The sequence below is a fragment of the Passer montanus genome, unplaced genomic scaffold (genome assembly GCF_014805655.1).
Source record: "Passer montanus isolate IOZ18808 unplaced genomic scaffold, ASM1480565v1 scaffold3, whole genome shotgun sequence".
Lineage (NCBI taxonomy): Eukaryota > Metazoa > Chordata > Aves > Passeriformes > Passeridae > Passer > Passer montanus.
The window spans coordinates 18,965,777-18,988,980 of record NW_024367707.1 but is presented as its reverse complement, the minus strand read 5'-3'; the positions used below and the strand labels follow the sequence as shown (position 1 = coordinate 18,988,980).

The 23,204-nt window shown below is 38.7% G+C and overlaps 2 long non-coding RNA genes across 5 annotated transcripts in view; one reads left to right on the top strand and one right to left on the bottom strand.

Moving 5' to 3' along the window:
- The window catches only part of LOC120504585, a 171,601-nt gene that overhangs the window by 134,250 nt on the left and 14,147 nt on the right, over positions 1-23,204 (top strand). For 2 of the 3 annotated variants that reach the window (XR_005628077.1, XR_005628079.1), the window contains exons 5-9: positions 10,466-10,560; positions 12,955-13,078; positions 13,596-16,894; positions 21,047-21,153; positions 23,042-23,150. This is a non-coding gene — a long non-coding RNA (uncharacterized LOC120504585). The remainder of the gene's footprint in view (positions 1-10,465; positions 10,561-12,954; positions 13,079-13,595; positions 16,895-21,046; positions 21,154-23,041; positions 23,151-23,204) is intronic. The other variant, XR_005628078.1, reaches the window with a different exon arrangement.
- The window catches only part of LOC120504584, a 65,263-nt gene continuing 56,449 nt past the window's right edge, over positions 14,391-23,204 (bottom strand). The window contains exons 9-10 of one of the 2 annotated variants that reach the window (XR_005628068.1): positions 15,338-16,834; positions 14,391-14,513 (exon numbers count right to left, since the gene is read on the bottom strand). This is a non-coding gene — a long non-coding RNA (uncharacterized LOC120504584). Of the gene's footprint in view, positions 14,514-15,337; positions 16,835-23,204 lie in introns of those variants that run through there. The other variant, XR_005628069.1, reaches the window with a different exon arrangement.

Genomic DNA, 23,204 nt, shown 5'->3' with positions numbered 1-23,204 from the left:
TTTTCTTTGATTTTGATCCTCGTGTCTCTCAAGGTTCCATTACCTCTGCCAGCCAGCCTCCAAGAAAGAAAGAAATTATTTAATCCAAAATATGAAGGCAAAGTTAATGCTCCATGTATTTCTGACCTATCCTAAACTGTAACTGGTGGTAGTTTTGCCTGAAAATCTGAACAAAGTGTCACAAAGTGGATGAGTGTCATTGCATAGTATGCATTTGAAGAAGAACTATTCTGATCCATGTTACTCCTTTAAAGTTACTCACTTCCAATATTTTCTGGACTGCCTTTAGACAGATAATGGAACTTGATATCATTCAAAAATTCCTCCTTTGCAAAAATGCAGACTGGAAACAGAATTCCTCCCCAGCAATCAAAAGTATTGACTATAACAACAGTATGTCCACTCATCAAAGTAGTGCTCTCCAGTTTTCAGTTTAACTGGTAGCTTGTTGTTTTGAGTAGGGAGTACTAGTGAAACAATAAAACATAGAAAACTTTGTCTGGAACAGAAATATTCCACATCCACCTCATTGACTTACTTTAGTGTTTTTAAGTTTTGTCAGTGATAATGCAAGACAGTAATTGCAACATAAACAACAGCAAATGTATCTTTATTCGGGTTACTCAGCTTTCTATCCTACTGTTTTCTCCTTCATATTAGCCACTATTCCATGCCCCAGGGCTCCTTACCATCTCCTCATTAAGGCATGCACCTTCTTGTGGCTCCCTATCAGCCTCCTGCACTGCAACAATTAACCCATTATAGTACCAAATACACAATGGTTGCAGCATTTATTCAGATTCATAATGTGCTCTCATTGCATGCCAGGTTTTAAATTTAATTTTGAAGGAAACAAGAGATGTGTTGAAACACGTCAGATTTTTCCAAAAATGGATCATGTCATAAATAATCAGGTTTTTCTAAAGAGAGGAAATGCAATAGATCACGCTCCTCTGGTATCCATAAATCATATTATTATGATTGAAGGGGGAGGGGTATTATTTAAACTGGAGAAAGAGGAGATCAGTTGGAAGAACTGAGGGGAATTGATTGGAGAAGAGGTGACTGCAGGTTGTACTGAAAATAGATCTACTAGGATAGACAGAGATCAGTAATCAGGTCCTACACATACTGCTTTTATTATTAATCCTTTTGTAAGGTCCTATTTTCATTAGCACCCGCACTGCAGCAAAGGGAGTATATGCAAGTGAAATTTTCTGATTACACAAAGCTAGGAAAAAATACCAATAGTATCTTGTAGTGCAAGCAGAGAAAAGGGAAGAAAATGAATGGGATGTGACAAGGTGAAATCTGAGAGTATAGCCCCAAGACGGTACATCTCAGAAAACAAATAATGAAGCAGTGGGTTTAGGCACACAGTTTGGGTGGGTAGACTTGCTTCAGCAGCTGGCTGAAAGAAGAGGTAGAAGTTGGGTACTTAAAAATTTTGGGTCACTCTCCTTGCTAATAAAAGGTGATACATTGTGCCTATATACATAAATTAATTAATTAATTAATTAATTAATTAAAAGGTTTAACAAGGGAGAGTGGGAAGGGAAGTGGTGGGGTTTTTGCCTAATTTTCATTGGATGATATTTCTCTGACAGCATGCAGGCAGGGAGTGGACAACTTGGGCCACCCATTTTATTGCATCTATGTGCAACACAGTTGTTTCAAACTGGGACAAGAACCAAAAAAGTGCACTGGTAGGAGGAGGAAGGACTATCTAACATGGAAAATTAAAAGTGTCTTACTTGTTTACACAGACAAAACAAAGGCTGAAAGGGAACATAACTGTTTTCTATAAATATACAAAGAGGGAGAAGAGCTATTTAAAGAATGGTGTTGACATAAGAACAAATGGTTATAAAATGGCCATGAACAAACTCCAGCAGGAAATGAGGAGGAAGCACCGGAATGATATCCTGGAGCAGCCCTCCAACAGAAGCAGGGGAAGCAAGAAACTTCACTGGTTACAGCATGAAACTTGAGCACTTCATGAAACCAATTGTGTGATGTGCAGTTGACAGCAAAAGCTGGGGTTTGAACTTGATGCAGGAGGCCTTTTAAATCCTATTTCCTATGTTTCCAGAGGAAGCTGATTTAAATCTTCAGCAAGAGACGTCTTAGATGCTGATAACAGTAATTAATACCTTACACTCCAGTAATAACCTTCCATCTAAAGACCACAAAAACATTGAATACATGTGGGAATAAAACATCTAAATATCCATTTATGTTGTTTCTGTTGTTTTGCAGCCAGGAAATTGTGATGCCCTGAGCAACTCTTTTGGATCACTTGTAAAACTCTGTAAAAATGAAGAATAGACCTCACAGATCTCCTAGTTTTAAGAATAAACCTGTAGTTTTGAAAATTGTCATCGTGTTTCCAAGGCTTTTTAATTCCAGAAAATGTATGAATTGTATACAATTGCTTGTACAAAGCTATAAGCCATATGCTGTTTAGCTTAAAATGTCAATGAGCGAGTCAACAACAACAAGAAAATGAAGGTGTTTGTAAATGTTGCATTTAAAAAGCATTTAGAAAAATGAGAGTGGTCCTCCAAAGATGTGCGCATCTTCAAAATCAGAACAATGCAGTATTTCACAGCCATTAAATAACGTGTCACGTAGCTACAAACAAGAATCATATAGCTTGAAATAATGTTGTTTTCCTCTTGGGAAGTTGGAACAGAACCAGTTCCGTGTGTGTTAATCCCCACTCTGACTTCCACTGGGAAAGGTGCCAGGGGTGGCGAGGGATAGAGAGCAGTCGTTCCCTGGCTCTGCTCCCTGCCCTGAAACCCTCCCCTCCCAAACCTGCAGAACCCCAGCTGTACTCGCGGGCATTCAAACACAGAAGAGACTGAACACACTGATTTGGCTCTTTTTTGAGGACTCAAAATCCTCTGTCTTATCCCTACTCTTTCACTTCCATCACATAGGGGTAAATCCTTAAGTCCATCTGATTTCTTACTTTCACTATGCTGATCACTAAATAGTGAAGTGCTGTGTACAGATGCACTCAGAGGAAGAGCTCATTTACACAGTTCCCACCTACCAATGTGCTCCTGCTTCTTTCACTGTCATGTCAGATGCAAGGTAGGGTCCTGAAACACAGCAGTAAGACCACTGCCTTCTGCTCCTTCAAATTCCTCCACTCTGCATCCTCTGCTAGGGCCTTTACAAGCCCCAAGCAAAGGTGAGCCAGGTGGGCTTCCATGTCTGTGTAGGGCCACACCCTAAAAGAACTGGCTGTGCCCAGAAAAATATATACTCCAAGTCAAAGGAAGTCACATGTGTAGCTGAGCACAGAATCTGGCAGCAGTGGTGTGTAGACCCTGTTAAAAGCAGGTGCTTGAAACAAGACTGAGTGTGTTCTCGGGGTAAACTAGCTCTGAAAATAAGGATTTAATACATTTGGGATGGCAAGAAGTGTTGTGCTGGGTGCAGGGATGGAAGGGAAAGGCACACACAGAGAACTTGTCAGGCATCTGAAAGCATCCATTTCAAGAAAGTCAATTATTTGCTTGGTGATGCCTCTGTAATTGGGAAGATGTGACCATGCAGAGGACTGATACTTAGACTGCCCCCACCCTTCACATGCTGCTGGTTCTTCTGGGCTGTAATCTCTCCAATGGGTAGGACATAGAGCCTTGTTTTCCCAGAGCTCAAAACAATGAGACCATGACCCTTACAATAATATACAAATAATAAAAAATAATAGGAATTCCTATATGCAAAAAGTCCAGATTCTACCCACAAAAATATGTGCTCTGTTTAAGTCAAAGAAAATTGCATGTGTGTTGCTGAGCTCAGAAGCTGGCAAGGAGCCCACTTGTAACTAAGTCATGCATGTGAGGACAGAATAGATCCCATTATCTCTTGAGAGCTTTTTAATTTTTCTTTGTTTTTCTCTAGGACATGAATTACCTAAACTGAAAACCAGAATTTTTATCCAATATAATGTGTCTCTGTCTGTCAGAGACATATCACATTGGATAAATTTTATTTCTTTTTAGATCAGTTATCACTTTAAAGACTGCTCAGAGGAAATAATGTGTCAACAATCTCTTCCTATAGACCTACCCAAATAAAGTCTAATCTATTGTGGACAATGCCTAGAGCAGTCTCTGATCAAGTTCTGCCATGATTCATTTAGTCCAAAACAAGGGGTGAAGGGTTTCCTCCTTTGAGTTTTCCTACAACCTTTTCAAGGCCACATTTTTCCACTAGAAAAGTGACCCATAGGGACTAGAAGACAGAGTGGAAAAGTGTATTTTCTGACTTTCCTCAGGGTACAATACAGTTTTACTGGTCTTCCCTTGGTTTCTGCCATTGCCCCTGGTTAAGGGCCTTCTAAAGGGCAAAGTCAAATATAAAAATTATATGGTTTCCAAACACACGATCTTTCAAGCAGTTTTTCTGCAGAGTTTTAGAAGAGTGGTGCCAATTTCTTCCTGTTCCTCCTTTTTTATTTCCAGCATTTTCTACCTGTCTTCCCAGAAGAACTTTGAAAAAATTCATAGAGAGGAAAAGTGACAGGAAGATTTTTTCCCTATTTCACTGGAGAAAGATGATAGCCTGAAAATTATCTTTAGCCTAAAATCTTCTGGCTGCTGTTTCTGACCTGGAACACACTGGGATTACATCTCAAATCATAATTTTTAGAAAGATGTGTACACATTTTTTATTTGAGAAATTGCCTTGGTTCCAGATAGAGCTCCTAATATATAAAGAGGAGAAGACTAGAAATCTTGAGAAGTGTTCACCTGACTGAAGCAACCTGGGACCAAGCAAACTCAACAGCCAGTCTTCTAGTCCCCACCCCCATTTCCTTGTCTCCCAACCTCACTATCCATCTGAGAGAGCTCCATTGAATGGGTAGAACTGTGCCACAGGAAATAAATCCCAACCTGTGTTAGCGATCCTTATCTGTCCACTCTCTCACATCCAAAATCCCAACATCAAAAACAAAGGTGTCTTCATTTTGGGTTCAAAGCAGCTCAGGTAGAGGAAAACCTTGATAGAAAGACAAGAAACTTGACAGAAATCCACAGAAATAGAAAAACTGATGGTGAGCTGATAAAATACCTGAATCTAATCATACTGTGGAGAGAAGGAAACAACATATGGGCAGTTGTTTACTTATTATTTTCAACTTCAGTATTCATTTAATACATATTGGAGGGCTCAACTGTAACCACATTAGTGTTTAGTAGATGCATTTCACTGTGAGCTTGTGGGAAGACTTCAGCTTGAAGACACTGCAATATTTTGTTTTGAAATGGTCTGTGGGGTTTTTGTTGTTTTTTTTTTAAGAGTTATAGGATTTAATTAATTTGGTGGTCTTCCATCTTTTTCAGTCAGAAGTTACATGTAAGCTGTCTCCTGTTTTCCTCTCTTTCTTCTCCTTCCCTCACAGAAGATTTTGCTAGGCATGTACGTCCATTTCAGAATCTAATTGTAGACAACTTAAATTTTTCCAACGTTACCCACATTAGTAATTGCAAAATAATAAACATGACAAAATTCAGATTAATAGGACATCCTGCGCAACTCGGATGGTGGGGAGAGCCCTCTGGAATTCTAAGAGTAATAGGTCTGTGTTTATTTCTCAACCGACGGCATAATGTGACTGATTTACAAGAGTTTAACTCAAGTGTTAATCTGACAGTGACGAAGAGCTTCTCAGTGGCAGAATCACTTACACTATCATATTAGTTGCCTCCTCTATTAAAGCAGTATGGTCGATAATTGGAATGCTTTTATGTCTAGTGGTTCTGACAAGGCACTCTTTAGGTCACATATGGGCGGTCTGGCTTGCTGCACAGCTGAACGGTGGCAAATGATTTAAACTGAGAAAGTATTGTTCTCCTCGTATTATGGAGCAAGGGCAGTTCAAGGAAAGTACGGCTCTGCACCGGCTACCTGCTGGTGTGTAGTAAAATAAGATGGACATGATACTGGGTTGGGAGTACAATTAAATCTATTTTGCACCAATGTGTTGGTGGACAGATGAGTTTCCACATGGCAGAGCTTTATGATCTTTAAGGTAGACTGAACTAATAGATTGGTGTGGAGCACACTGAAGTTACTAAGGATGAGAAAGCAAGCAGCAGTACATTTGAACTACAGGTTTCTCATATGCTCCACGTCATGCTGAGTTTTTATAGCTCCTGGCTTTCAAAAAGCCTGTTTCAAAGAGGTTTGCGCTAGACTGGGCATGCAGTTTTGCTCTGCAGATATTGTCGCTACCGATTTAGTGGAATGCAATTAGGAAGCCTAAATTAAGTGGTAATGGAGAACCAGCTCTTGAAACTGGGGTTTCCACGGCAACCACTGCTTACAATACAGCCTTCAGTTAGTTTTCCCACTTTATCTGCAAAATGCACAATTGAGCTTTAAAACAGCTTTGTGCTGAAAAGCGCACTGTAAACAACTGTTTGCAATGAGAGTTTTACACTGTCTTTAAATACAACAAGCTATCAAATAAAATTTATTTGTCCACACTAATAAAAATAAAATAAAAAATCACACAGTACAGAAGCCACTAAAGGGTCCGGAAACTTATTATTCATTCTAGAAATAGAGATATAATAAAAAAATTCAACATCTTGTAGGTCCTCAATCTGTCTTTTAAGTCTTATCATTATTCCTCAATTTTAAGACACATAATCCCATATCTCTCAGTAGTGAGAAGAACTGAGCATTTTGGTACAAATACTACATTTATCGCAATAGCAACACTATATAGTTATAAAGCACTTTTTGTCTAATATGAACTAATAAATGTGCATTTTCATCAGACTTCTTTTAACATCCAGCAATCTTTTGCAATTTCTTTTCCTTCTTTATAATACAATATTATATCCTTCACAAATGTTCTTATTTTATGGCGAAGTAATGCTATTCCATTTCTGAAATGCTTAACATTCTTGATTGCTTTAGAATCATAGCCCAACTTTTGCACGTTGTCGGAGGAAACCACAGGTGATTAAATATGCACAAAATGCAGGAAGTGGAAAGGATGATGCTAAGGTCTTAGATTTAAATTGTATTGACCACCCTTTTCATGATAACCACATCAAAATTAATCTCTAAGCTGAAATTATTAATTTACAACCATTCTTCTCTGTTGTACAATTGCAAGTCTTGGATTAGTACTGTCAGGTAAGATTTGAGAGCTTGGCAGTTTTTAATGTTCTTTTTTTTTCTTTTTTCCCCTTCTTATACATCTTTGTTTTAATTAAGATAAAAATCTCAGAGAAGACATTGTGCAAACTTCCCTGAGATAATTTCAGAAGAGATATCACGTAATTTTGATTTTTGGGCTATTAGCTGATAAGTACTCTTTCAAGGAAGCATTTTTTGGAAAAAGAGAAAATATACACCAGCAAAAGATCCCCACAGCAAATCAAAACAGACCTAATTTGTGTCTCAGCTGAAGTACAGCAACCCAAGCATCTTAACCTTTCAAGACTGATGCACTTTGTGTGTGTGTGTGTGTGTGTGTGCGTGTGTGTATGTTTTTGTGTTTTAGCAACCACACTGGGTCAATGCAAAGAGAGAAAAGGAGTGTGGGGGTGAAGGTGGAGGGAAGGGGAGAGAAGGGGGAGGTGTGGGTGCCTTCCCTCAGGAGCCTGTTGGTCAGAGGACTGCATCTTGACATCCACAGTCATGTATAAATCTGGATTTGATACAGTCTCTGCAGACTTTGAACATGCCAGGCAGGGAAGCTTGCCCTTCACAGTACGGGTGCACTTTCAGATGGGGCTGTGACTATTCTGATCTGCTCGAAAGAGCCTTTTCAGCACTAACAGAAAACAGAGTGAGGATAGCAAGGCTGATTGCAAAGTTCACATCTCCTCTGCTGTGTGCCTGTGCTAATGGGAGTTTCTCCTGTGATGGGTAGGTCATAAAACACACAGCTGCAGAGACTGTGCAGGGTGAACAAATCAAAGAACTTAGTAATAAAAATGATGTGTGTGCCAATATTATTTAATATTAACTTGTGAAAACTGTTGAAGAAACACATCTTTGTCATATATCAGAATTGGCTCTAAAGCTGAATCAACGGATTAATAGGGTTATTTGTAATGATATTGTCCTCATAAAGGCTTTATTATTTAGGAATCAGAGCTGGAAATTGTAATTCCTTTAATGATTTTTCATCACATAAATTAGCCTGCCTCAACTCCTCCGTCTAGAAGGCAAGAGGAGAGGTTGAGCTGGTCCTCTTCCTCATTCTTACGCAAAATCTGCTCATTTGGATGGATCCCAAATTTTAAAGAAACAAGTTCCTGGAAGAAATGCAGAATGCCAGTGCTCTCAAGACTTTCACAGGGCATCTCGTTTCAACACCGACTGCCTGCATTTTATCGGAGTACTAAAGGACACATTGAAATTATTTTGTTCTGGCACTGGCATGTGTTGTGATGTGTATGCATTCAATTGCACTTGACAAATCTTTGGGGCAAACAAAATGGTCTAATGTAAGGAAATATCTTAACATATTCCAAAATGACATTTTTAGACCAAACATGTGTTCGATTGATTTGCCTTCTCCAGAGATCACTTTTGAATGCAGGCCAGCAATAAGCGGGGGGGCAGGCTCTCGCTGAAGGCCAGGCGGGTCAGCCGTGCTTCCGCTGGTATTTCCTGCGCTGCAGAGTCCCGTACCTAACTGTACAAATAGCTCCACATGGCATCCTGAGAGCGTGCCAGGGAATTTTATGATCGCACGCCAAGTATGGTTGTCAGGTTCCACTCCACTGCTGTGTGTGTATGTGTGTGCTCATATGTGTGTGTGGCTGAAGCTAACTTCAGACTGAGTAATTACCATAATCCAAACAGGGCCTTTACCATCTTATTTGCATTCAGCCAGCAGTGCTGTTTTTATCAGCACCACTACTGAATTGTTGCAAAGTTTTAATTATCTTGACAACTCTCCTTTTTTTTTTTTTTCATTCCTTTTTTTTCCCTCTCTCCCCTCTTGGGTTGTGTTTGGATTTCAGCAGTCATCCCCCTATGGCAGCAATCACATTTCTGCAATAAAGAAGCTTTCTCACTTTTTCTTCTAGTATTTATAAGCAGCCACAAAGGCTGCTTAGAAGGGGGCAGAAATGGAGGGAGGTTGTATTTATTAGTTAATGCCTACTATTTTTTCAGCAAAAGTCACTCCAGATGCCTCTTTTTGAATTGCACTTGAAGCCCTGGCATAACTTTACACACGTGTGTAAGCTTGCAGAATTGAAAGAAAACCATTTCCTTTGCAGAGAGATACCCCCTTGCATAAATGTTTGCCAAAATAGAGCTTTAGTTGTCATGTTTTGAATATTTCCATAATCTTTTGATTTAGGATTAATATAAAGTGTATCTTGTCACTTATATTTGCTCTCTCTCAAACACCCTACATTTTCAGTATTTGAATGCTGTTAGACAAATTCAACCTTGAAATAAGACACCGTCTCCTAGCAGTAAGGGTAATTAAACACTGGAAGAGCTTACCCAGGGAGGAGGTGGACTCACCATAGCTTGGAGTCTTTAAAATGAGATTAGACATCTTTCTGAAAGACATTGTTTAATCCAGCTACTTGGGAAAGATTCTAGTGCATGTATATACAGAGGGTCTGATGAGAAGAGTGCCAAAGCCCCTTTTGACTTCTCAGACCGTTGGTCTAGAAATCTGAGTTCAGATATGTTTTGGTTCAACATTTAAAGGGCAGCTATAATATCAACATACAAAAATTTGGTTTGGGTAACATTAAGACTAAATAGGTTTTTAAACTTTGTTCTCCACTGCAGACAATAATGCTCTGCCTGCTGGATTTTGCACTACCTTTTGTTTTGTTTTTATAAATATCTACAAATCACAAAGTTTAATGCAGAATAAAATACTCTAATATGAGATTGCTATGGAGGAATAGAAGGCTTTAAATCCTAGAGATTCACAAGCAGAACAAATGCAAAAATTGTTTCTAGTCTGTTGGCATCTCAGGTACAATAGATGTTTTAAAAATAAGCCAAATTAATGCATTTTTCTAACCATAGACTATTATGACTGTATTTGGCATCTCATCTTTTACGAAGTTTATGCATTAGATTGCATATAATTGCCATCAAACAGTGTGGTAGTATTCTGTTCATCTGAAAGACAGACAAATTCTGTTTAACAGTCCTTAGAAATTTCTTTTTCTGCATTTTGGCCTTATGAACACCTTATCCTTGTTTTCCCTTTAAAAGGAAAAAAATTAAAGGTAAAAACCATTAGGGATTTCTCTTTAAATCCAGCAATCTATGCATACTACTAAGAATCAATGCTCTGTAAGCTGTCTGGTGTTCTGCAATAAATTCTAGCTTTTATAGACTTTTTCTGGGCCAGGTAGCTGTTAATGCCATAGAAATTGATTATTTGTGGTGTTCTTATCACTGCTTAAAATATCTAATTGCTTTTTCTCCACAGATTTGGATTTGGCTTGCTTGATGCTGGACGATTAATGAAGGAAGCCCTAACTGGACAAATGTTGGTCTCCTGAGACAATGTGTTGTTGATAACAGGTCTGATTTGAGCAAGTCTAGTCAAATTCAATTTTAATAGTATTTAAAGGCACACACAGGACACATACAGCTGAGCTTTCGGCTGCTTTGTCTGTTTTTTAATGTCTGTTGTGTTACCAAAGCTTATTCCCATTAAGTATTAAACTTTGCAAGGCAGTAAAGACACATACCTGTCAGCTGCAGAGACAAAAATTCAGCCTCAGTAGAGCAGAATTTGTTCAAAATTTGCCTTTCTTCTTTCATACTTATGAAAACTGGAATATGTAATTCATCACTACATGACTGTTCCTGTGGAGGAATTATTGCACTCTGATTATTTTGAACCCTAAAAATTATTGATTGAGGTAAAGAAAAGACAAGAAGGTATTGCAATCAGTTCTCAATCTAGTGAGGGCAACCTACTTAAAGGCAGCTAATCCTTAGCCTAAAAGCTGTATGCAGTTGCTGCTGCTCCTACAGGACTTTTCACATTGCTGTGCCTGTGTCATTTATGTGAAGTACAAAACGTTTCCCACTGCACTACCAAAATCAAGATAACCACCAAACATCAAGGCACTATCTTATTAGATTGCTGCATTTACTGTGAAATTCAGCTCACATCTCAGCCACAGCTCCAGCTGAGGCAGAAAAAGGTCTCACATGCAACCAGAATTCTGGGCTTCAGGATGTCTCCCCTCTCAAAAAGTGGAAGGAATGACATCTGAAGTCAATAGGGTCTAGAGTACTTTCCTTCTTCCAAGACCTCCCATTTTCTAGAGAGAGATAAAACCAGGGGGAAGTGGAAGGTGCATTTGTGCACCTTGCACCTCTTCTAACCATAGTTTTGTCCCTAAAGAAGGTTATTGAAACACAGCCTAATGGCCAGCTCCCTGCAGGTCTAGGTATGGCACTGCACCACTTTGCAGAAGTGACTGTGCTTTCTTGTGTGGTATTTGTTGTCTTTTGTATTCTCTGGAGGGAAAGGTAGAAATCTCAGAGGGGGAAAAAAAACTGATGGACATAGAAAGTCACGAACACAAGGTCCATACTACAGTTCTAGCAATTACCTGTAATCATAGCTCTTTTCAGCAAAGTGGTCCCTAGCCAGTTTGGGACCTGGAGTCCTCTCCTCTGGCTGATGTCAACAATATTTGATTCAAATAAATCAATAGCCCTGTTCGTATCTCTTGCAGCATTATCATAGTCCCAGCAGTGATGCTGTAAACTAATGTTTTACCTAACAGCCTGAGTATGAGGTTACCCCAGGTCTGTCTCAAGACATGGAACAGTCAGATTTGTCACTGCCACCCTGCAGAGACCCTCCCCACTTGGACACAATGCTCTGAGTCAGGGTGTTCCCTCTCTGCATTCTTTAGGAAATAATTTAAGATTTATTAGTGTGGAGAAAACAAGAGACAGACCATAATTTACTTTTTTTCCTGCTGTGCAGGTACAGAGCAGTTACCTACAATGAGCTCATCTCACAAGCCACGGTGTCTTTTTGTTTATCAGTTTCAGCCAGATTAATGTTAAGATGGACTGTACAAACAGCTGGGTTTGTGCATCTATGGATCAATGCCTTCTGCATGTTTTCCAAATATTTTTGTAGAAAAGGCAGGAATGAAGTAGAAATGTGTATTCCTGTGAGGTGATTGCTTCCCAAAAATATTTCTCTGTTCAATCCTGCTGTAATTCTTCAGCAAAGCAAAGCAGAGAGTTACACCCCTGAGGGACAGGAGCACTCTCCCTTTTCTCTGGATCAATGTTATATGTAAAAGGCACAGCAAGGAAGTCTGTTTCTCAATATTGTACCTATTTGAGGCTCCTGAAGGTGTGATTAATTGGAAGTGATTAATTAAACCATGAGTCATGACCTCCTTATTTTTTCTGTCACATTACTTATGAACAAGAGGGAAGTCAGTGTAGTTAAATGGTACGAGATAGTAAATTTAGAAGAAATAAAAAGAAATTAGTTGTGTTGCATGTGGTCAACATGTGGGATTTCTTGCTACAGGTGACCATCTGATAAATAGGATTCCTTGATTGAAAAGAATAGTTGTTAATGCAATTACCATAACAGATGGAACCATCACTGTATTTCTAGGACTTCTGGGTGTACTGGGAAGGCAGAAGTGAGTCCTGCTTGGCTAATAAAGTAAGAGCAAATGCACCATGAGCTGGGAAGTCAAGCAGGAGTGCTGTTCTCCATGGGCAACAGCACTGCACTATTAGCTTGATCTATGACTTGCCATTTCATGGTTTGGTTGGCTGTTTATTTGTCTGTCTTTTTAATTCCTCTAGAAAATACAGCAGCAACTCTTTCTGTTGACTGAATGACCAGGCTTGGGCAAAAGACATAGCATTCTTCTTCTCTGACCTTTATATCAAAATTGATTAACAATAATTCTTTTGCAGAAAAGGATTGACAATAAGATGTGGATGTTCATCTTTAATGAACTCACCAAGTGGAAGCCAGCTAAGTTTGATGATGCAATTGACCACCTTCTCAGCAACAGCTGAATATTTGCTCCTCAAAATGGTAAAGTAATGCTGTATTCATTGATAATATCAAGAACCACCTGTTGCTCTATTTGGATTTTTTTGTATCTGTCATATAATTTCTTGGAACCTTTCTCATTAGTGGTAATAGCAGGATATGCTGGTTAGTATTCATGCAGTCAGAAATGGTAATTCATAAGAATAAAATTAATAAATAAGAATTAGAGGCTGTGTAATCCTGCAAAATATTGAGAGTTTTATGTTTATGTATTTTAATCTATGTAAAGTAAGAAGTCCACTCATAACTTAATTGGTTTGGTTTGTTATCATGTTTGGCATTTTAGAGAAGAGTTCACTGAAAGGGGTCTATTTTATATTGTTCTCACTTTCTAATATAACGCTCTTATTTAAAAGACTCTTTGTTTTCAATTATGAAAATACTTTCCTCATCTCATTAGCCAAAAAAAATTAAGTGCTGTTTTTCCTTTTTATTTTTGACAATATAAATTAAACACACCTATAGCAAACCAATTACTGTGTTTATTCTTTTTATACAGAGCAAGCCTGTTAACTGCAAATGTGAAGAGATGAAGCAAGCAAAAAAAGAAAAAGTGTGAAGAGCTTTGCTGCCATATCATCCCTGTATCAGATAGTTTTAGGATCAATGAATGAACAGGTATGTAAAAGAGACTGTTATTCTACAGAGAAGGGGTATTTCAGAGAAATGAAGGGGAGAAATTAAAAGGCAGATCAGTACATTGTCACTATATGATGACAATATTAGAGAAAGAATTTCATTTGTCTTCTTTTAATTTTGGATCTTTACAGTGGAAGAGTACTACAGAGAGGTCTAGATAATATCTGTTATCTTATCAAGTGTTGCCACGGTACCAGTATTTTTGTTTTCTTTTTAGAGTTACTCATGTAAGATAAACCACTCTGCTGTATAAGTTAAAAGTTCGCATTCTGTCCTTCATTTTTGCACTTTACATTATAAGACACTTTGTTTACCATAGCGGTAAGAGATATCATCACCTTTGGTTAACCATGAAAGTGTTGATTTTCAAATTACTAGAAGTTTTAATTATTCTAATTATAACTTAATACTGCTGCAATGACATTTCACACGCAGAAGTTATATCAGTGAAAATCACTTAGGATAACAAGCAGAAATTATTTTTTTTTCTGTGAATATTCATAGCACACTGGAAATTGGGAGGTCAGGATTTCTCACAGATAAGACCATCCATTGCTGTGTTTCCCTCCGTGGAGTTACATGCTGCATTCCCTTCTTCCCTTATACACTAAAGCAAGAGAAATAGTTCCCTCACTAGCAGGGATTCAATGGTCTTCTCTGTCAGGCACTAGTTTTGGTGGTTTTGGTGCTGTACAATGCAGAAGATATGGGAGATGTCTGGATTGTCAGCATCAAGTGGTTACTTTAAATGCCAGAGGTGGAGAAGTTCTGGAAAGAGCTGAAAAAATACAAGTAGATTAATTTGCACTTCACAGAAGTTTCTGTTAGAATAGAGACAGAAAGAGACCGAATGAGGCAGGAGGAGAAGCAAATATAGAGGCGAAGTAATGGCAAAAATATTTAATTTAAACATTAAATATTTCCTTTAACTGCACTCAGAGATGGGGATTGTATTTGACCAAACAACCAAATTCTCCACTACAAGTCAGAACTAAAGCTAACTCCACTTTTTTATTTCAATATATTTTCAATAGAAAGGACCCAGTCAGTTATTCTCTGTGTGCTAAATAGTGTACTAGCAACACTAACAGACCAAGCAGATGGTTTTGTGGCATTGTATGAGTGGTATAATATTGTACTGTAAATATAAATAGGATACTCACTCACCTTGTTCAAGTTCCCAATGTGCTTTGTAATAAACCAAGTAATTTTGACAGAAAAATGTTGACCAACCCTAGCCTAACAGCATTCACATAATGAGCTGAATACTGACACAAATCTTGTCCATTAACAAAAAATCAGTGGTATTACATTACTTTTACAATTTGAAGGATAAACACAGAAATGTGAGAGATGGAGTAATGAAAGCCATGTAGTTCCTGCTCTTCAAAGGTCTCACCAGAACCTGCAAAGCTAATATACCTACTCTTTTTTATTTTAATAAGCTTTGTATAAGTCAAAAAGCATTGAAAATTAATAACAGGAAAAATAATAACTCTGTTTATATTTGTTGGGTTATATCCATAATAAGCTTATAAAAAAAGAAAACAGAAAAATTAAAACAGGTCCAAATATTAAATTAATTCTAGATTTCAAGATTACCTCATTTTCTGCTCCAACGTAAATGTGTGACAACTTTTCCAAAGCCTTTATTGAAAATATTTCTCTTCCCATCGTGGAACGGTGCATCTTTCTTTCTTCTTGCAGCTGTTCCTTCTAGAGACATTAATCTTTGGGCAAGCAGTTACCAATATCAGAGGGTAGTCTGAAATGTACCACCACCTGGGACACCAAAGGATTACAGATTGCTCTCATGGGAACTGCTGGGTGAGGAGTGGTGGTGGGTCAGGATAGCACCCAGCTAAAGCAGAGTGCCCCAGGGAGCAGAAGCAAGGCAAAATGTCATTCCATCAAACACAGATTTCTGAGCTAACCCGTATTTTCAGGTAGAGCAGGTAGATTTTATTCTTACAGTGGACTTTTATCTGACAATAAAATAAAGCAAGCAAAAGGACTATAAGATTAGATCCTCATTCTGCATCTCATGAAAGGAGAACTGAGGAAAAGACAGATGGAGTGATTTTCTGGAGCAAGTTGAGCCCTAGGTTGAATTGGATCGCCTGTCTTGTTCAGAGGCTGCCCTTTCCTGACTGTGATGTGGAAGAAACACAGCCATTAGCAGGCACCTGCAAAAATGCTCCACCTGTTTTTGCTCAAAGTGACAAAGCCCAGAGGACGATGTCTGTGTTCCCTGCAGGTCTGTAGGGAGCATGATGTAGCTGATGCAATTCCCAGCTCCAGCACACCTGCAAGGTCTCATTGATCTGCTGTTCAGTGCTCTGAAAACTCAGAAATCTATTATCAGTGTGAGCATGTGCTTATTGATCAGGTTACCTGCTTCTGCTCCCTGTGTGCACCTAATTGTACTGGCATGCACACACACACAAGCGCACATGCATAAATATTCACACACATGTGTGCATAGATACAGGTACACACACATGGGTTGGGGGAATGTGTGTATGATAAAGGCTCTACCCTTTTTTTTAGCTTTACAAAACTGCACATAAATAAAAAGAATGGACCTTCCCTGTGAAACGTGAGCACAGAAACGCTCACAAGTGGCCAAGAGCTGCTAAATAATTAATCAATAGAGCAGTGTGGCAGTTTGAAATGTAAATGTGATGGATGAAGGTGTGATGCTTGTCATCAAGCAGAAAATGATGTGACTGGAATGGATAACCCACCGTACCTGCTAACTGGCAAGAGCTTGGACACAAAGATAAAGTAAAGCCATCAGAAAGCAGACCTGGCAACCCCTAATTCTTGCCTTTGACCCACAATTCACTTTCATGTCTCTGTCCCAGAAGACATGTTTTAAAAAATGATGAAGAGAGATCTTGGGGTGGGAAAGGGGTGAGAAAAAAACCATCTGAAGAAATGCTACCTGACAAGGCTGCAGGCTACGTTCTTGAGAACACCTTTCTTTTCTTTATGTTCTCCTTCTCCCGTTAAATAAAAATGCGGCTCCTTTTTTCCCTTTCCTTTCTTCCGAAACTCTCCCGAGCCGTTCCTGCAAGTGGTTCTGTGACTCGGGAGCTGACAACAGCCGCATGCAAAGGAACAAAGAATGAGAGTGACAATTCAGAGTGCACGCAGGTGAGAAAGACACCTTTTACTTATCAAACTAGGCTGCAAAAAATGCTCTTTTTACTCAGTGAGCTAGAAATAGCGGTGATCTAACAAGGCACTGATCCAAATTCTTTATTTATGCTGAGATGTAATGCTAACAGGATTTTTAGGTTGACTAGTAGTCTGTGGCCCCTCCGTTCAAGTAAGGAAGCATTCCTCTGATTTGGAAAGAGCAAAATCCATATAATTACTGTATATTATGTGACAGGAAAATGTATGCTGTGATGGTAAAGGGTGACAGAAAATGTCCATCAAAAAAATTTGTTTTCAGCGACTTCTTATGCCAGTCATTGCATTCTCTCTGTGGAGAAACACAACATGCTAGAACTCAATTGGCCCAAATTTGAGAGAAATTAACTTTTGTAAAAAATGGGATTTTTCTGATCCTTTTTTTTTCCCTGTAAAATTGCAACCCTACAAGTAGGATTTAAAAGTTCAATGTCTCCTTCTCCCTGGAAAAGACAAACCTCTTTCTCAGTAAGTACCATTTAGCAGGTTGGGGATTTTTTTCCTCTTTTGTTATCAAAAGCGCACTCTTTACAGAAAGTGAAAAATACCACAATTTTCCATTAAATTTTCAAACTCCACAAAATATACATTAGCAGATAACACCCACTAAAAGTGAAAGCTAAATATAGATATATAATAATAGTGCTTTGGCACGCAAAATAGATGTTCTACCATTTCTAAGTCATAAAATATAAATACAAGTATTCTCTGAAAATCTTTTTGTGTTTTTAGGACCTCTATAGTTGTAAAGCAGCCTACAGAAGCAGCAGATCTCCAGATTAACTGGCCAGTTTTCTATATTTCCTCAAATGATTATTTTTACCTTTATTTTTGTTGGGATCAGGTTTTTAATCTCTATGATACCTTTATAAAAGAGTCAGCAAGAAAACATGCATTTCTAGCAAAAAAAATTAACTTTGGAAGTCGAAAATTAGAGCTTACTTTAAAATAGAACCCTAGTTTGCCCAGCTCCATAGTAAATAACCCACATTCTGTCTGGACAGGTTGCTGATGTAAATCTATTGATGGAAATCCTTTCTGTAAGTTGTCTACCTGGATAAGCTTTGAGCAAACTGCCAACTCTCTGTGTATACGGGAATCACTATGGTCCAAATAAATATTTCCTCTTTAGAATGGCAAAAATATGGTCTGATTGTTAATTCAGCTTGAATTTCATTTTTGGGGCATTTTAAGTTATGTTTTTGAATTTGTTGGTTTGGAGTTTTTATTTAGTTCATATCAGAGCCACTTAGCTGTAAATATTTACTTACACAGCAGGGACATTCATAATAATTTTTAGTGTTTTTTCGCAGCTTCACAAATGCAATATCATCATAAGCAGGAATCAGACCTGAGAATTTGGAAAAATATGAGTACACTAGTCTGTGGGATGGAGGAATGATCCCACACTTTACATCTGTTATGTTTTTGACAGGATACATTCTTAGATTTTGCAGTGTTAAAAAGGAATTTGATCTAATGGCTCACAAAGATTAATGGTGAGTATAAGCAATTGCCATATTGCAGTAATGTAGCAATATTTATCACTAGTAGGTCTTCCATTCCCTCATAAACTGCTGTAGAAGTGGAAAAGAGACATTTTAGCACTCTGTTGTCACTAAACTAACAGAAGTCCATTTCTGTACCTCTAGTCTGTCTCAGCTGCAGGGGGTCTTGCAATAGAGAAATGACAGATTGGGCTGTAAACGTGCATCAGTCATCCCCAGCCACAGGGAAGGAGAGGCACCGACTCAGGCTGGAGAGAGCTGTGATGCACCCTGTCCTTGTGCCCAGACTGGAAGCTCACTGCTGGAGAGCTTCTTATCAGCATAGCAATAGGAGCAGTGGCTCACTGTGCTAGGGAATGTACAGATACACCAGCAATTAGCCAATATTTTCAAATCTAGGAACACAGGCACCACCAGGACTTTAGTTTCTTCCACCTTTAAGTTTGGTAGGTACACAGAGGAAAGGGGCATAAAAATTAACCTGACAAAGGCAAAGCTAAAAAACAGACCTGTGTCTTAAACCCCAAAGTGGCCTCCAGCAGCTGCTACTGCAGAGGAGAAGCTGATAACCTCCTAGCAGAGTGTCCCAGATCACTGTCCCAGTCTCCAGCAATTTGAAGCTTGGACATTTCCCAACTTAGGAAATTTTGCCTACCTTGCTGTAGTGATGATTGTTTAAATATACAGCCATGACTTGCCCATACAAGCAGGCTTTGTTTCACCCCGTGTTATGCCAAACTAGCTGTATATCATCATGAAGAATAACTGCATTTCCCCAGAGTTGATTTCCTATGGCACATTTTACTTAGATACTTTCTCAACACCCTCGCAAATATGTCATAGATCTAAAGCACAATCTCCGTTTCAAAATGAATGGGTCTGATTACAGGCATATTCATTTTGTAAAAGGTACAAAAGGATACAAATGTGCCTTTCCATCTCCTATAATGTCAAAGTAAGACCCTCTTGCCCTTTTATTTCAATCCCAGCAATTTGAAAATATAAAAAATGACTTGATTATATGTTTTTTACCATTAAGTGTATAATTGCTTTTGTGTTTTGACATTTAATTCCTCTTACCAAAATACATGGTAGGAATTAAAAGTCAAATCTTTTATGTATTTGATGTACAGAACCTTCCACGTATTTCAATAAGAAATATAGAGCAGTGAAACCTCACGGCAGGTACAGTGAAGCCATCTGAAAATAAAGTCACTTTTTATACTGGAAATCTGACTGTGGCCCCAGTTCTGCCCTCCCTTATCTAGGTCAATGGCTTTTGAAATCACTGGAAGGTCTGAATGAGTCAAAACCAAGCAAAACCTGCAGGACTTGACCTTTAAAATAGAGCTGGGATTATACTGTGCCCTCTCGGGCAGATTTTGAGATTACAGTCCAGTCTGGAAATTAGTTCTGAAAGCCATAAGACAGGAGCTGGCCAGGCACTTGAGAGTATTGACCTGGTATGGGATGGCAGTAGGAAGGAACACAGATCCCAGAAGGGAGGAACAGGAACAGCCAGGGCATCAGTGGGGCATCTCAGCTGGCCCAAGGCCAGCAGGAGAATTCTGATGTTGAGAGAGAAAGTGAACTCTGGGCTGGTGAAAAGGAGTAGCTGCACACAATATGTTGCTTATAGATGTTTCACATGGGTTTTATCTTCCCTTTGTCTCAACTTTCCCAGTAAGGTTTTCCCACTTCATGTATTGTCATTCCCTCTATTGCAGTCTTCCTTCTCTTTCTCAGTTTTCATATTCCTCCTTTTCCTCTGTTTTGTCTCTCTTTCATTACTTGTGCCCTTTATTTGAATTCTCTCACTCCTTTCTTCCCTGTACTGCATGCCAAATTCTCCATCTTTACCTTAATTTCTGTTCATACTCATTCACAACCTCCAGCTTGAGATTTCTTCTGACTGTATTTCCTTCCACTGGTTACTCCACTGTGATTTATCCCCATTCACTCAAGTCCCAAAGTGACTTGACCCTACAGCCATAGCTGGGATTAGTGCCCTGAGATTCAGATTTATGGAGTCTAGTGCTGTCTGAAAAAGTTTTCTGCAATCTGGGAAGCGGACTCTGTCTGGGATATCAGATGAATTGATCTTGGGACTGCATGAGCCAGGAATGTTGATGGTAGGCAGTAATTGCAAACAAGAGCTCAGCAATGCTCTTCCCAGTGTTGGTATTCTCACTCACAAATTCTGTCATGCCATCTAACCAAAACTGCTGCTCTAGGAGAATATGCTCTTGGAGTAAGATTTATGCTGTCTTTCTCCTTTTTCCAAAGCCAGGGACACAATTTTCTTTCTTTCACCACAGAAAATATGTCATCAGCAAAGGTAAAGGACAATATAAAAGGTATCCAGGAAAAGAAGTAGAGGGAGCAAGAAATAGTTGCATCAGGAAGAAGCAAGTCAGAGAGGAGGGGGAGAGAGAGAGTGAGGGAGCTGATAGTATCTCCACACAACAGTTGTAAGTGTCACCAAATCTCATGGAGACACACTTAGCTCCCCATAATGAAAGCAGATTGCATTGCATGGGTGCCAGCCACACAAATGCTGGAAGTTGCCTCCCTTTGGCCATCATGTGCTTGCACTTTGTAGGGGGAATGAGAGAACTTGGGGCTGTTCCAGACCAGCCATGGCTTCCAAGGGCCTCCTTTCCATGTGTCCTACTGCTGGCAGGATTGTGAGCATGAAGAACTTTTCAGGTATGTGTTAAAGATGCCTCTAGATGTACACATGTGTGTAAAATCACAGGCACTTGCACATTGTTTCTCATCATTTGCACAGGCAAAAATTTCAATTTAAAAATGAGAAGAGAATGGAAAGCTCACAACAAGTAAATCACATAATTGGCCCAGGCCCGTACATTCAGGAAGGCAGATTTACAACAAAGAGCAGGCTTACTACAAAGAAATGGATCTCATTTTTGTTAAATGAGTTACTGCAAGTAATAGAAGTCATTGCTTTATACCTGTATCATCCTGTCTTTGAAGCAGTCTCTTGAGAGAAGTTTAATATCAGCCATCCTGAATATCTTAAGTCTGGTCATATGATTAGCTATTTTACCCACAATTTGGTGTCATTGGAAAATTCAGTATTTTTGAAAATCTGTAATCTTCTCAACTGACCTGCTTCTCAGTAGCCATCAACTCAAGGAGATGTTTCAAAGTTAACAATTTTTATTCTTTTACGATAATGCAATTCTGAATTTGGGAGGTTCAAGACAGGTGCAAATTATTGCTTTCTTGCAGCTCTTAAGGGGTAACCAAAGTCTTCAATAGGTCACCTTGCATGGTACAGTATTTCAGAACACACTTGCATCCAAACAAGAGAAATTACTCATGCTACTCATAAGGGGTTTTCTATTCACACCGGTCACCAAATGGTTTTGGGGTCATTCACAATGACCTTTTAAATATTTTTTTTAAGGCAATAATGTCAAACAACTACAGAATTTACTGTTGCTTAGTCTGAAAGGGAGCTGTTTCTCAGAATGGGGAACTAGGGGAAGATGTTTTCACTCAGCTGGAAGTTTTATAGGGCAGATTTCATCCATAATCCAGAATTAAATGTCAGGTCCCTTGAGATCTTGAAACTCAATGAATGTTCAGCCCCAGAAATCAGGTGATGAACCAGAACTTCAGACTCTCAGAAACCAAACACTTTGTGCTTCAGAGAGATTTGGTTTGGTTTTATTTTTTCTCCATTTTTTTTCTTTTTTTCCTTAATTTTGATGGATGATGTTTTGTTCTGCAGTGAGTTTTAATGTGTGTAGCTGTGGAACATTTTCAATTGTCGCAAACAACAACAACAAAAAGCAATATTTCAATATTTCTCAAGAAAAGGCTTCAAAGGTTTCAGATCTTTTTAAAATGTTTCTGCTTTATTTTGACGTGGCATAAAAGTTTTGTATGCAGTCTCGCATCCGCTATTGTGACAGCTGTATTTAATGAGTGCAAAATGATCAGAAAAACATCCTTTTCTGTGGGTTGCCATTGCCAGCAGATGACAGGAGAGAGGCAGTACTGTAATAACAGAAGCGATGAAGTAGTTCATATTACTACTGATGAGGTATTTCTAGCTCAAATGCCTAGGTATGCCTTTTGAAAATAATGCATTGGTCACATTACCTGATTGTTTCATCAGATTTTGTTTCCAAGCGCATTTTGAAGTAAAATCGTGCATTCTTAGCCTCAGGTCATGAAGTGGTTGGTTGCAACATATTATTTGGGGATAACAAAGTCAGTTTCCATGAGATGAAGAGGGAAAGGTCCTAGTCTTGTCTATCAATACCGGCCTTTTCATCAAACTAATGCTAAGCATGAAATGCAGATCCACAGATATGCTAGAAATGAAACATTGCACAATACGTTTGATTTCTATTTTATATGCATATTTATTATCAGACTATTTTAGTCCAAATTGGAGAGAGTATAAAAATAAATCTAAATGGATTTGAAAGGCAGGGTATTTCTTTTTTCAAAGCTTCGTCGTTCCTGACTTCCTCTAGTGACTGTTAGCTTATCATGCCTTTGTACAGGAGATCTAAGTATTTTATTCTCTCTTGTGTCTCCATATGGTACCATTTCGCAGATAGTCTTCCTTTGGTCGCAAGATGACAGTGAGAATGGATTGTCAAACTGGACCACTATGACAATTTACTCTGAGGGAGAAAATCCTGTGGGTGTTTAGAAGCTTTACTGTAAGTTATATTTGATTAACTTATCCTACTACTGACAAATAATTAGGTCAGCAA